Genomic DNA, 16,160 nt, shown 5'->3' with positions numbered 1-16,160 from the left:
TGTTGCTACATCTTCAATTAACTTTTCTTACGACGATGTCCGTAAAATTCTTACTAAATTAGATTCTAGCAAAGGTGCTGGAAGCGATGACATTCCTCCATTATTCGCAATCAAATGTGCAAATCAACTTGCCAAACCTCTAACAATTATATTCAATCGCTCATTAAAAGATGGAGTCTTTCCGAGTCACTGGAAAAGAGCACTTATCATTCCCATTCATAAAAGTGGCCTCAAAAATAAAGTTGAGAATTATCGACCGGTCTCAATCTTACCAGTGTTTAGCAAAATATTTGAAATGTTAGTTTATAATCACCTTTTATCTGAAGTTGCTTTACACATTCCAAATGAACAGCACGGTTTTATGCGGAAACGATCAGTAGTTTCTAATTTAACGCTCTTCACAACCGATATTGCTGAGTATATGGCCAAGGGTTACAATCTGACGTTATTTACACTGATTATTCAAAGGCGTTTGATCGTGTTGATCATTCAATCCTCTTAAAAAAGTTAATAGCAATCGGAATTAATAGAGATCTCTTATGTTGGCTTGGTTCTTACATCAGTAAAAGGAGTCAGGCAGTCGTCGTTGGCGGGCACTCTTCTGACTTTTCCTTGCTTCCATCTGGTGTCCCTCAAGGTAGCCACTTAGGACCCCTTTTATTCAATGTATATGTTCATGATATAGGCGATTGTTTTAATAACTCTAAATACATTATGTATGCAGACGACATGAAGGTATACTTAAATATTGAAAATACTAATGACTGTCATAAAATGCAGGAGGACCTCACTAGACTGTCGGTTTATTGTATAAATAACAAACTATCGCTTAACCCTGAAAAATGCCTAAAAATAACATTCAAAAGAAAGACCCGTGCCATCGATTTTAATTACAAATTAAATAATACAAATATTAAATCTGTCGAAACAGTCCGTGATTTAGGTATCCTCTTAGATGAAAAATTAACTTTTAATCGTCACATCGATGGTATTACTGAAAAATCTTTTAGAACACTAGGATTTATACTACGCACAGGCAAACCGTTTCAAAATACCGATACTCTTAAAAAATTATATTTTTCTTATGTTCGTAGTTTACTAGAATTTTCTTCACCTGTCTGGTCTCCTTATTATAAAATTCATTCCTGCAAAATTGAAAGAATTCAAAAAATGTTTATAAAAAATTTAAACCGTAGATTACATCTCAATTTTCCAGATTATCGCCAAGCGTGCGTTTTTCATAATATCCAAACTCTCGCTGATAGACGAACCACAGCTGATATAGTGTTACTCACCAACATAATATCTGATAAAATAGATTCCCCCGAATTGGTTAACCGCATTCATCTTAAGGTACCACAGAGACAAACGCGTTATACACAACTTTTCCACATACCTAAATGCAGAACAAATTTGTCAAAAAACGCTACGATTAACTGTATTATGGATACGTATAACAGGAAATTTAACGAAATAGATATATTTACCAAAAATATTAAATTTATCAAAACTGCCATAGGTAATAAATTGTCTTTGTCCGCATCCTCCTCTCCGTTGCTCTCTATCCCTGAACATATATAAGTTTTATAGTGAGAAGTTCTTTTAATATAATTATGTATCCCCGTACTGCGGGCCAACTGTTTGTGACACCTGATTTTTATAATCCGAATCATTTCTATTAAACTTATATGTTATTCTTATATATATATTATGTAGGTGCATATAATATGCATTTGTGTGTTCGTTTTGAATCAACGTTCGCGTATTGTCAATCCTTATTTTATTGTTGTCATTATTTCGTATTTACTGCATTTTGTGATTACCTACTGTATTGTATAGGACTCGTCGCACATTATTCATTCGATGTATATCAGTTAAATTTAAAAAATAAAATGCTTTTTTTTTCTTCAGAATACGGTTTTGAAATTTAACATACTTAAAAAAAAAAAAAAAACGATTTATATCATTTCGTCATTTGAATTTTAACAAAAAGGTTTCTAACTTTTTACTAAGCTCTTTATTGTACCATTTTTAATACAATTTACAAGTTTTAAGCAAATATATTATTTTCATACTTACGCACCAGTACAAACGCACCCTCTCCCTCTTTCATTCCCACACGCACATGTATCCTCTCCCTCATTCATTCACGCATACACACATTCACATACACATGAATACAAACGTCACACAAATAAAATTACTAAACTTCTTTTCTTATATATTATGTGTCATTATATTTACAGTGGATTTTTTTAATTGGCTTTAGTATTGTTAAGATTTTTCTAATTATTTTGTTTATGTAATAGCTGTAAAAATCCCAAATAAAATGAAATAAAATAGAAATAAATAAAATAAAATAAAACAATTATATTTCACGCAAAGTTTGTTTTTTTTTATTTTGATAATTGATGTTTTGTTTATATTTTTAAATTATAAATATCTTAAATCCCCTTAGCGGGTTTCATACATTTTTTTTAAAGCGGGTTTTTATATTAATGACGTGTGAAGTTATACAATATATAAAATAAACAATTGCAAATGGAAAAAAAATATATAAATAAAATGTAAAAATCAATAATGGGCCTCTAGCTTAAAATGGGTAACTGACCAAATAATTTGTTCCACAATCAGATTGATATTTGAATTTTTTTCATTTTTTATTATTATTTAATGTTATTTCTTCTATTTGAATTTTTTATTTAATGCACAAAATACACAATTTTACATAGACACAATTATATGTTTTTTATGTCCCGACTTGTTAGAAAATTCCGAAAAAAATATTTATTCTTCGATAGTAATATTTTAATCACTATTTGTTTAAAGTTACTTTATATTTTTATGCTAACTATTATGGTTTAAGCCGGGCTCAGCATAAAAAAACCGTAAAATGTTTATGAATATGCACGTTAACCACCGTAATTGTAAACTAACTGGTAAAAGAAGAATAAAAATTGGACAATTGTTTTCGGGCGTTGCCTAGTAGGTGAATTGGTTCAGCCGGATGAATCTGACCCACATGATAAAGGTTTCAGCTTTTTAACTTCCCATTAGTCGACAGATGGAAGAGTACCTAGAGTAAATGTGGAAGTTTAAACATAGGTGGAATGGTAAATGTTACACAGTGTGTAACATTTACCATTCCGCACCGTTTACCTTCACACCGATATTTGTACCAATCAGAGCTTCTTTGAAGACCAAGTCAGAGTACAGGTTAAACAAAGCAGGCGAGAGAACACAACCCTGTCGGACCCCTCGCTGAATGGGAATACCTTGTGAAGTATTTCCATTTTCAATTTAATAATAGCACCCTGGTCCCAATACAGGTTTTTTATTATTCTCACATCCTTTTCGTCTATTCCGCAGCTTAGTAGCATTTTTATCAAATCTGAGTGTTTTACTCTGTCAAATGTTTTTTCGTACTCAATAAAACAAGCATAGATGTATTTTCTTTGGTCAAAACAGTTTTGAAGCAATATATTTATTGTTGTAAGCGCTTCCCGAGTACCAAAGCCATTTCTGAACCCAAACTGAGTGTCATCTAAATCTCGCTCACACCTTAGTCTTATTCTGGCATGTCTTATTTTAAGAAAAAAAATCAATATATGACGCATAAGACTTTTTTGGGTGTTGTTTTTTAGGTAATGTAATAAATATTGATCTTGGGGGATAATCCCCATTAGTTAACTAAAACTTAAAAAAAAAAAAAAAAATATATGTAAATTTATATAAAACGTATGTATTGTATAAGTAGGTATATACGCGTATTATGTAATGCCTTTAAATATTAATTGATTTTGTTTTATTTTTATTTTCAAAAGTGTTGTACTTTTTAAAGTTTTATTTGCTTATTTACTTATAATCTTCTTATTATTTTTATTTGTTAGACATTTTTGTTTCTGTTTTTATATTATTTTGTACACTTGCCAAACACAAGAGCCTGACTCTTTTTTTGGCAGGTTACAACCTGAATTGATCTGTTTTTTTATTTCTATGTTATTTTATGCTAAATAAAAAATAAAAACATTACGCAACTTTGAGGTAAGTAATTACTCAATTATTTGATTTCTCAAGGTAGTGTTGACCACCACTATCGTCCATATCGGCCCGCGGTGTGGCGGTTCGGGTTCGGGTTCGATTCCTGACACGGTTGACGCGAAATATTGAGATATCGGGTCTTCTCCTACTGAGCATTATTACTTCATAATATATTTTTTTAAAAACTGAAAATGTGTTTTTACGCTAGAATATTTCATAGTCCCTGGACTGGCACCTGAAGCCTAAGACAGATCATCTTACCTTCATGCCTTCATGTAACAAAAATGACCAAGATATGCTGCGATTGGCGCACGAATGCGGTGCCCTAAAAGGAATGAAGATGATAATGAAGATCATCGATGTCGTCTCCGATGTTAACAATATCACGAAACGTGCTAATCGGTTGTCTGGAATTACTTTTGCCGCGAAGTTTGTATTTGATTCCAACTTTTGTTCGAACGAAGTTACACCGAGTTCAGACAGAACTTAAATGCAGATTTCGTTTCCTCGGATGACGTCACCGGGGCGCCGCGGCGGCGACGCTGCGCGTGCGCGGCGCTCCTACGGGCGCGCGGCGCGGTCACCTTGCTTCGCCGGCCCAACTGTCATCGTCATTCCGCCGCGAGTTCCCTCCCGGCCCGCCGCCTGAGACGAAAGCCTCCTCTCCCGTAAATCTACAGGTAAGTCTACATACCTCTCTCACTTAAAATATTTCGATGGCACTTTTTAACATAAATTTACCAACACAAAAACTACAATTTTGAAATCATGTTTTTCAAAGTTTTATTTTATGCAGAGCGATTTGACATTAAAACGATGCTATACATGATTTGAAATTTAATTTACTGTGCGATGTAAGCGATTAAGTCAGTAAAAAGGCGAATGTATTTTTATTTTTGGAGGGTGCGCGTTTTTTCTTTTATCCACAACTTTTGAAACACGATGTTTTCTTATGAATGCGCAGAATCATACCATTACAAAAGTTTAATTCAAAATAATAGCTCAAAGTGCAGAATAAGTATACTTAAGCTACCAAAAAACTAAAAAACAATAATGTATTTAATTGAACACGTTGTAAGCAATTTTAAAAACTTGTTTTCTTAAAAATCACTGGTTATCATTAACTGTTTGTTATATTTTTTGTGTTTCTATTTTTAATTTGGAGAATTTCTCGGTTACGAATTTCGGAACTGAAGTTTGACCTAGTGCGTGTCATTCATTTGACCTCTGCAAGTATTTCCCTAAGCCAGAATGCTCACTGTTCCCCCCCCCCCCTTTAGTCCGTCCACCAAAGTAAATAATTCGACTCCTTTAACCTTGGGAAACATGATGTGTAATCTCAACTAACCTGTAATATTACACACTATTGTGAAACTATATGTTTATTACTACAATAACCATTAAAAATTAATCTTTTTTTGGACTACATTGGTGATTAAACTAATTCGTAAGAGAAGTTTTAATATTGGAAGTGCTTTCAGGCGTTGCGTTGCCTTGTTGGTGAAATAATTCAGCCAGATGAATCTCACTCACGCCAATAAAAGTTTCAGCTTAACATAGACAGAATGATGAATGTTACCAGCCAATGACAGGTTGTTAGCCCTGTAAATGCCTAGACTTCCATAATCCCCTGTCAAAAATATTATCCCCCTCTGATTTAGATTACAATTTATTTTATTTTATCTATTTCGAATACAAACAGATGTACAGGTTGAAAGATTATAAATAAAAACTGTAAAAAATTTATACATAGTAGGGCCTGCCATCCAATAATATGTATCCACTAAATTAGACTACAATAAAGCGACGACGGTTAAAACTATATAAATAATAAATATACCATATATTAATAAGGACAAAACAAGGAGATAGTAGGAAGGAAAATAAGGAAAATGATAATGAGTGGTGAAGGATAATTGAAGGAAAGTAGGAGTGGAAAATCTCATTTTATTTAATGATTAAGAGCAAGAAAAAAGTCAAAACGTATATTCTCTGTTATTAGCTCTCTTCGCAAAAACAATGTTCGTAAATATTTTAATTGAAATACTTTACATCTTCATTAAGAAGCTAATGCATTGCCTGACATCACCCGGCTTACCCATTATACATAGTTCAACTGGAGTATGAACTTACTATGTATTCTATATTTAAATAACAGTTGTGTATTTATAAAATTAGTTTCGACTCAAGTCGATCGATTTGTATTTTCTTTCGTGTCCATTAACTGATTTAAAAAATAAATCAAATATATTATGTCGATACTGAAATCTATTGCATCAGAGAGGGAAAACTTTTTTGAGAAGGGAATCTGAAAGTCTAGGTATTGATAGGGCTATATATATACTCAAAATGTGTACATACACTTTTATCATTACTCTTACTGGCTAACAACAATATTTTGAGTTTGTCCAAATTTATGCAGACAAGGACTGGATTCAACTCCCTGGGGAGCTGTTTACATTAACATATTACAACAGAGATGAAGAACATTTAAGAGAAGGTGATATATAAGTCTAGGCATCTACAGGGCTTATAACCTGTCATTGGCTGGTTTAAGTGGCCACTTTACACACTGTGTAACATTCACCATTCTGCCCATATTTTAACATCTATATCCCTTCAATTCTTTCATCTGTTGATGTTTGTGAAGTAAAAGAGCTGAAACATTTATTTATGCGGGTGAGATTCATTTAATTGAATTATTTCACCTACACTAGGCAACGCCTGAAAATTTTATTTTTTCAATTTCTATACTTCTTCACGGACCAAGTGGATTTATCAACAATATTTTGAGTTTGTCCAAATGTTTGCATACAAGGACTGGATTCAACTCCCTGGGGAGCTGTTAACATTAACATGCCTAGACTTCTATATCACCTTCTCTTAAATGTTCTTCATCTCTGTTGTAATATGTCAATCTTACTGGCTACTTAATTAGTGTTTTTTTTTTTTTTTAAATCTTAAAGTAGGGCACACATATCATGCATATTGTTATGTGTGTTCTAATAATAACATTGCAAATATATTTAATTTATAAATTGTTTATCACATATGTCTTGACCATTATTTTAAATTTTGATATGTTTTTTTCTTCATAAATATTTTTTTCCATTTCGTAATACTTTTTAATTGCTTTTTAATGTTGCTAATCTTGTTATATTTTAAGAAGCTGTAAATTAAAAGAAAAAGTTTATTGATTATTATATAAAACGTACAAATTAGTTAGTGAACTTTATTGATAGAAGTTCATTGCATTAGGGGTTAACATATATGATTTTTTTTAACTCTTAAAAGGCTGTACTAATAAATTCCTAATCCGTTAATATGAACAGCATAATGTACTTTTTAAAAGTTAACATGTGCAAGCCTTATCTCCCATTTAAAAAAAACAGCTGTTATTTTTAATTAATTAGGTTTTTTTAAGAACATAGTTTGTTTTTTAGTACAAATTTTTGACCAACTCTTCTTTCGACCAGTCCGTTTTTTGGTTGGCTCTAAGATATTGCATTTAGCAATAAGTCCGCCAAAGTACTTATTTTTTGTATTTAGTTACAATAAAATGTAACTTCCTGTAACCTCAAGTAAAAGACAGAATATTTTAAAGTTCTGACATTTGAAAAAAAAACACAGATACATACTGATAAATAATTCCTTTTCCATAATTTATAAAATATGTCACACAATTTAAGTCTGTTATAGCAAAATAAATTCACAATCATGTTCATTCATTTAACTAGCGTGCATTCCCGCTAACTGCCATAACCGACTGATTTTATATTTCTTCTTATGTTTTTGCCCCTGTCACACAAACACCGGCCCACAGAACAGCGTCTCTGTCTTCTTTGTTATACGTTCTATTCTCTAACTCTTTCTTATACAGTAAAACAGATTTATTGTTTAATTGGCGTCGTAAATATTTTTATATCCAGCATATTTATACAAGTTTTATTTCCAAATTTAATTTGAAAATATTCATTTGAAGATGACGAAAATTCAACTTCATCATTTAAATAAATAAAATAGATATATCAAGTCTTGTATCTTATGTAGACTCGGCAATTTTCAATTCAATTCGATTCATCTATTTAAATATTACATATACATTACACACATGCATTTAATACGTACGTATTATAAAAAAGAAAAAATAATAAAGAGACTCACGTCAAAGTAGTAGGAGAATCCTGCTCCGGAAAACCCCTTCGGATACATGGAACAGATCAATATCCAGAGCGACGTTGTTATTACGTTGTTATTATCCAGGCATTACCTATCGGCAGGTTGCTCTTGTATATTGGAATATGAAACAGTCTATGCTGACGCTGTCTTATGTAATTTTTAGGAACATACAAACCAATGCTCATCATAATCTCAGGATTATAGACAATACCGCGCAACAATCGATAAAAATGTGGAGTCAAATACACTTTCCTTCTAGTCTCTAAACTGTTGTAGCCAAGCATACCCTGGAGAAACTCGGTCGGATAGAGTCAAGGATAATACCCGCAATCTCTCACGTAGAGATATCTCAGAAACTTCTTTTGGATTTTCTCTATCATAAGAGAGTACTTCAGTTCACGTGGCCCCCAAAAAAAGCCACTCTCGAGTACTTTGCACCAAGGAGTTGTAAAGAGTTCTCAGTACGCGGGTATTTTCAAAAACCCTGGCAGTACGCAGAAAGAATCCCAACATCTTCAATCCATTACCACTGATTGTCTCTATATGTTCATGAAATGTCAAGGTTCTCACAAATTTAACGCCCAGAGCTTTAACATTTGATGTTCGTATCAGATTCTGGTCATTCATTTTGTAGCGAAAAAATAGAGTTTTTTAGGCCCTAGTGAAAGACGTGTTTCATGGCTACATAAAACCTACATTATATTGTAATGGTAATTGTTACAATCATTATAGTGTAAAGTTTCCGCAAGCTAAGTTTTGTAAAATTTCCATTGAAAATAAACGTGAAATTGGCATTTTTAATCAAAAGTGATATAAGCGCCATCTATGAATAATTGGTTTCATATTTTCCTTTAGAATCTATGTTAGCTACAGTTTACAGCAACTTAGCTGGCCGTAGGTACTCGGGGTTCGTATTTTAATGAGAAGTAAATGTTTATCTTCAATTTTATCTACAAAGTAAAATTAAGTTTTCTGTATACTTTTTTTTTCTCTGAACATGTTCAATTACGGATTACCGACGGAGATACTTAAACGCGAGCTACAAAAAACCCCGTAAAAGCCCTTAGTTTTATTTACCGTCTTTGGACGCACGGTATACAAATATCGCTAACGTTTTTGAAAAACGCAAAGTGCATCGATACAGAAAAAATCATTTTGATACTCTTTCTTTAAAAAAAAGGTTTATTTTTAGGGTGCGGAAATCGGGAATACGAGACCTCGATTTTGTCGATTTTAGTTAGGCATAATAAGTCCGAAGTGCAGTTGTCTTTTTCGCAAATTATCGGGAAGGCATCTGCGATAGAGTGAAATAAAAATGTGTAAAATACGTATTCATCAAAGTGCTCTACCACAGCATAATCCTCTTTAGACTAGCATTTTAGTGATTAATGATCCACTTCAGGAAAAAAAAATGTTTTAATAACTAAGGATTCCGGGTATACGAGTAGATACATCATTATTTTTATTATTTGTGCTTGATATAACAACACGAGACAATGAGGAAGTTCAGTGCTATGGGAAATTAGATATGAAAAATGTTTTCATTGTCGCGGTAAAAATTAAGGCATTTAATTGTATGGCGAAGTTTCTCAAAAATGTTTGAAAAAAACTTCAAAGCGATTATAAACTTAATTAAGCAAAAAATGATCGTTTGAACATAATTTTTATATGACTTTCAATCATTGCAAAAACGATATGCTTAACGATCGTCTGCATTTATCTACTGAGGTAGTACGTAGCAATTACAAAGCCGGCTCTCGATACGTTCTCTCAGAAAGACAGTAAAACAGATGAAAAAATATAATAACTTAATTTATTTTTGACAGTGGTAACTTTCTAACTATAGGACAGAACCCAACGAAATTATTTTTACATCAAGTCGCTCGTTTCTCATAATCTGACAGTTATGTCGTAATATAATTCAACTTCATAATTGACTTATTTTTCTCTCATATTTTTAATAGGCAAAAAAAAGTGCCAACCTCAAAACGATTTAAAATTTAAATAAATCGTAATTAAAGAAAAAAATGCTCGATGGAACAAAATTTTTGTCACTTTTAATTCGTAGATAAACGTATCGAGGGGTTCTAGAGCCTTCGGTATAAACCGATGTACTTACATCAAAACTTGATGGTGGGAGTATCGATAGTTTATCTTTGTAGTCGGTCGGGAGAATTTTATCTTCAACTATGACATAATATTGAATCTATGTCATTTTAGAGCGTAGATATGTGTACCGTGACGTACGCTTCCCCTTGTTTCATATCGATGTACCTACCCAAAAATTTAAAGGGGGGGATGGTAGTATATCTTTGTAATCGCTAGAGCGAATTTATCTTCAACTATACCGTCAAGGTGAAGGTATGACGTCTTTATCTTCCCATCATAATCGAGGCCCAGGTATGGTCTGATTGTGATTTATCTAACTTTTGGTATCGTTATATATATCGTCGGTATTAGAGACCGGCGTTTCGGTTATTTAATGGGAGCAGCAGTAACAGTTACAGTTTCACAAATTAAACGGCTCTGTGAAACTGTTTAGATTTAAATAAAATCATGATATTACGTATTTATTTATTTATAATTTTACATTGTTTGTATTCTTTTTTTAAAACATAATCATGTATGGCGTCTGTTCCTCTCCTCCTCACTTCTGTTCCCTGTCTCGTGCCGAGGGAAACATTTTACAAAATGTGAAACATGCCTTAAATTAGCTAATTAACAAAGTTAACATAATAATAACAAAAAAAAGTAATTAATCCAATTAACCTTATTATAATTAACATAATAAACAATAAAAACTAAAATAATCAGAAAAAACATAACCAATTTATATAGACCAATAGAATACTCAATAGAATACAATAAAATCTTATACTTAGTTTCAATAATAAAGTCTTATTCTGTCTTATTTTATTTTATTTTATCTCTAATTCTTAATATTTTATATATATTTATATTTTCGACACTTGACACTTGTGCAATATTTACACACATGTCCACCCTCATTCCAATATAACACCCACTCACCCACCCTCACTTACACTCACACAAACACACAAGTATGTATTGTACGTGTATTTAATGTATTTCTGTGGATATCTGTCATTGGTTTTATTCTCTGTATATTTTATTTGTTATATTTTTGTTACATGTATTACTGTTGATATCCCCAATAAATAAAAATTTAAAAAATAACAAATTTCATAAACAGTACGCATATTTTACCTATTTGGCTTGATTCACTCATCGATCCGTGCGCAACCTACCTCCACTATCCATTTCTTAGTGGCAATTTTTTATAGTGAGAACGTACTAATTGTCCTTGTGGATAATGGAAGTAGATTGTACACTTTAACCGAGTTGTAGGCCAATCCTCTTTGACCGAAGGTTGTATTTATATTTTTGCAGCATCAGGGTGGAGTACCTAGTATCTCTTGTATGTGTAACGGAAGGTAGATAATAATGTGTATGTGCGTATATAAACAGAGCTTTTACATAAAGTTGTGTTGTATCGGGTATTACAACTGTTAGTATAAGCTGTGTTCGTTTTTTCCCGAATGATGCAAACTAGAGAAACAAGACAAAAAAAATACAACACACTGCGCAAATGTCGCTAGCGGCTTGGCGGCTTTATTCTCTCGATTGAACTCGAACAGAAAGAGATGTCGAAAAATTTTTTTTTCGTCTACTTGACATTCCACTTTGAAGACTTGTATTCGAATAAAATTTGCAACGTAAAAGCAAACACAATATCTCAAAGAGCAGAAAATTTTATTTTGAATGACGTATGACCTTTGCCGTTTTGATTTACTTTTGGTGCTCATTTTTAAATTTGGATTAAAACGGACACAATTAACGTTAACACTACTACCATCACGCCATTTCTCCGTAGGGGTAGGCAGAGAGAATGGACGGTCACACACGTTTCATTTTTTTTCATTTCAATTTTTTTTTGCACAACAGGCCAGGAGGCCCAATTACAGTGGTGAATTACATTACAGAACAACCAGGCTTGAGAAAAATCAAATTTTATTTTTTGTGTTCTCACCGGGAATCGAACCCGGAACCTTCCGTGCGTGAGTCAAGCGTCTTGACCACTACACCACGGAGGCCGCCTATCGTCTATCCATACGTCTATCCTGGCATACAATCCTAGCTTCTTACGCATTCATACATCGTGTCGTACATGCTCTTCGGTTCTGTCTGCTTTTGACATGACCAGACTTAACATTTTGGTTATCTGATCATGCCACGTCTTCCTTGGCCGTCCTCATCTCACCTTACCGTTCATTTACGCCATATATACTTGTTTTACCATTCTTTCGCCGTCCATTCGTTCTACGTGACCAAACCATCTCAGAGACCTTTTCTTAATCTTATCAATTATACATCACTCTGTCAGATTTAAAATTTACACTAAAAATGTATTATGTAGCTTAGTAGACATTATAATAAAAAATATGTACATCTGGGAAGATGTACATATTTTTTATTATAGGGGGAGGGATCCCCTTCTTATCCTCTCTTTAAGCATTTTTGTCCTTATCCCCCCAATTTACAGTAACTTAATGTTCTTAAAATAAATATTTAAAAAATCTTTGATTATTGAGTACATGAAAATAACATTTTTATATGTATAAATTGTATGTATTTATTTGATATGTAATATATTTTCTTTACTAACTTTGTATACTATGTGGAAATCTGCTATTAGTTCTGAGTTTATACACTATATCTGTTTGTTTACTAAAAAAATGTATGTAGAACTGTTGATTTCCCAAATAAAATAAAATAAAATAAAATAAAATAAAATAAAATAAAATAAAATAAAATAAAATAAAATAAAATAAAATAAAATAAAATAAAATAAAATAAAATAAAATAAAATAAAATAAAATAAAATAAAATAAAATAAAATAAAATAAAATAAAATAAAATAAAATAAAATAAAATAAAATAAAATAAAATAAAATAAAATAAAATAAAATAAAATAAAATAAAATAAAATAAAATAAAATAAAATAAAATAAAATAAAATAAAATAAAATAAAATAAAATAAAATAAAATAAAATAAAATAAAATAAAATAAAATAAAATAAAATAAAATAAAATAAAATAAAATAAAATAAAATAAAATAAAATAAATTAAAATAAAATAAAATAAAATAAAATAAAATAAAATAAAATAAAATAAATTAAAATAAAATAAAATAAAATAAAATGTAATAAAATAAAATAAAATAAAATAAAATAAAATAAAATACTTGACTCAGATTTACACTCTCGCCTGATTTCATCATTCGTAACCCTGTCATACATTGATTTCCCACACATTCGTCTAAGAGATCGCATTTCAACCGCGTTCACTCGGCTTTCATCCTTCCTCTGCCAGTTCCATGTTTCACTTCTATACATAAGTGTTGGGACTAAAACTCCGTCGTGCACTGCCAGTTTAGCTTCGATTGACATATTTTAATTAGCAATTACTGTGCATTTCTCCGTTCATTTCTTTGCAAATCAAGCAAGGGAATTTCGATTCCTTGATAAAACTTTAAAAACTAGAGTCACCGCATACAAATTAAAACCCTGTAACTAACATCTTGCTACAGGCAGATTCTAGATTTCATTTTCCCATTGCTTTTATCAATTATTCCCGACAAAGTGAAAATGTTTTCCCTCTCAGTTGCAATAAGTGACAATATAAATAACTCCCTAGGGAGTGATGTCCAGCCTTACCTGCAGGCAATTTGACATCCTCTTTTTTTTTTAATAAAAAAAGATAAAAATATTTGCCTTCCTATGATTTACCCGAATATTTAAATTTTCGGGGGCATTTTCAACAAGTTGTAAATAATTTATTATTAGAATGTGGGAATCAAGTTGGGGAAGAATGGTACCACACGGTACCACAACCCGATTAAAAATACTAAAATGTTTGTTCAAGGATCGAACTAATGGTTGCTGCGTACATGCTAACTACTAACGTAACTAAATTAAACATCTTGATCACTTTTCTTTATTTTTTTTCATAGTTTAAACAATTTTGTATTTTCTTCTAAATTTGTTACAACAGAGGGGAAAACATTTTTGAGAAGAGCTACGGAAGTCTAGGCATTTACAGGGCTTATGATCTGTCATTGGCTGGTTTGATTGGCCCCTTTACACACTGTGTAACATTCACCATTCTGTCCGTGCTAAATATCCACAGTTCCTCAATTCTTCCATCTGTCGACTTAAGTGAAGTAAAAAAGCTGAAACCTTTATCACTTGGGTGAGATTCAACCGGCTAAGCCAAATCACCTACTAGGCAACGCCTGAAAACAATTTGCCAATTTCTTCTTTTACCAGTTAGTAGATTCAACAAAATTTTGTGTATATCCAAATGTTTGCAGACAGGCTGGATTTCCTTGCCAATGACAGGTCAGAAGCCTCCGGCCTCCGTGGTGTAGTGGTCAAGACGCTTGACTCACGCACGGAAGGTTCCGGGTTCGATTCCCGGTGAGAACACAGAAATTAAAATGTGATTTTTCTCAAGCCTGGGTGCTCTGTGATCTAATTCACCACTGTAATTAGGCCTCCTGGCCTGTTGTAGTGCAAAAAAATAATGTAAAAAAATGTTTTAAAAAAATATAAGCCTTGTAAATGCCTAGACTTCCCTATTCCCTTTTTAAAAATGTTTTCCCTCTCTGTTGCAACAAATTTAGATCGGAATGACTCCCTAGGGAGGAAATCCAGCCTGTCTGTTAACATTTGGACATACTGATAACATGTCTGTATTTTTTTAATCATTGTGAAAAACGGTTTTTGCACGCCCAAATCTTTGATCAATCAAATTGTCAAATTTACGACATTCATTTCGAGCGATATTTTGTGATCACAACCCACCCAAGAGATATGTCGTAAGTCATATTCCCTGCAATGCAGACTTTATAAAAATAGTGAAAATATTATTTCAACAAGTTACATATAAATAGGGTGAATATCGAAGTACCAGGCGTAGGGTTTTAATCCAACGTGTGTACAATTTCTGTATCTCAAATTCACTAGACAAAGTTACATTAACGAATGGATCCGTGACGCGTGTTGCAATGAGACGATAAGAGTTGTACTTCCTTCGTCGATATGGTAAACTCGAATATTCTATCCCAAAATATGAACATACAGTAAAACTTCATTTATCCGAACTCCAGTTATCCGGATTACCGAACATCCGAATCGTTATTGGGAAATAAAAAATATAGATGTTATAATAATAAATAAAAAAGATCGCTGGCTCATGTTGAAGTATGTTTGTTTCCAATTCGCTGTGTTATTTCAAAAGCAATAAATAAATGATCACAGAGTAAATTTTGCGTTTTCTTTCAAAACATTGCCTTCATTTCAATTAATTCGGATTCAATGAAATAAATTTGTAAAAAACATTATTACTAGAAATTGTTATTATTTTAGAGAAGGAGAAAAGATTCTAAATTACCTAATCTAAAATGTTTTTCATCTCTGTTATAAAATGTTAGTATTTAAATATGTTTCGGTTTCGATTACAATTGCGGCCGAAATTAGAACAGAAGCCGAAATTCGGTTTCAGTTTTGGCCGAAAATCTTGTGTCGGTCGGTCACTATAAATAAATTATATAAAACTGAAAAAATAATTTTTTACTCGATTTTTAGCTTGGCGTGCTGTAACCATTATTGTAGTAGAGGACCATACTCGTTTATTGATTTTAATTTGTTTTTATTGTGTGGGTGCGTAGCATGTAATTTGTGTAGTCCCATCTATGTATATTTGTGAATTTAAACATCCTTAATCACGTTTCCGGTCTTGTGAAGTTTTCATCTTGAGTTTCGAGTTTTTGTTCGGGCAGACGACCCCTAAGACATTCGTTGAAATTTATCTCTTATATTTTAGGCAAAATTTTATCATAAATTCAATCGCTAA

At 32.0% G+C, this 16,160-nt stretch overlaps 1 protein-coding gene across 1 annotated transcript in view; it reads left to right on the top strand.

The window, feature by feature from the left end:
• Positions 1-4,645: 4,645 nt before the first annotated feature.
• Positions 4,646-16,160, top strand: part of Ldh (Lactate dehydrogenase) — a 100,676-nt gene continuing 89,161 nt past the window's right edge. The window contains exon 1 of the mRNA XM_088240322.1: positions 4,646-4,721. The gene's annotated coding sequence lies outside the window, so the exon portion shown is untranslated. The remainder of the gene's footprint in view (positions 4,722-16,160) is intronic.

Source organism: Micrasema longulum, unplaced genomic scaffold, assembly GCF_059751315.1.
Source record: "Micrasema longulum isolate JH-2025_06_02 unplaced genomic scaffold, ASM5975131v1 h1tg002421l, whole genome shotgun sequence".
In the NCBI taxonomy this organism is placed as follows: Eukaryota; Metazoa; Arthropoda; class Insecta; order Trichoptera; family Brachycentridae; genus Micrasema; species Micrasema longulum.
The sequence above is the reverse complement of the archived record's forward strand: the minus strand, read 5'-3'. Positions and strand labels throughout refer to the sequence as shown.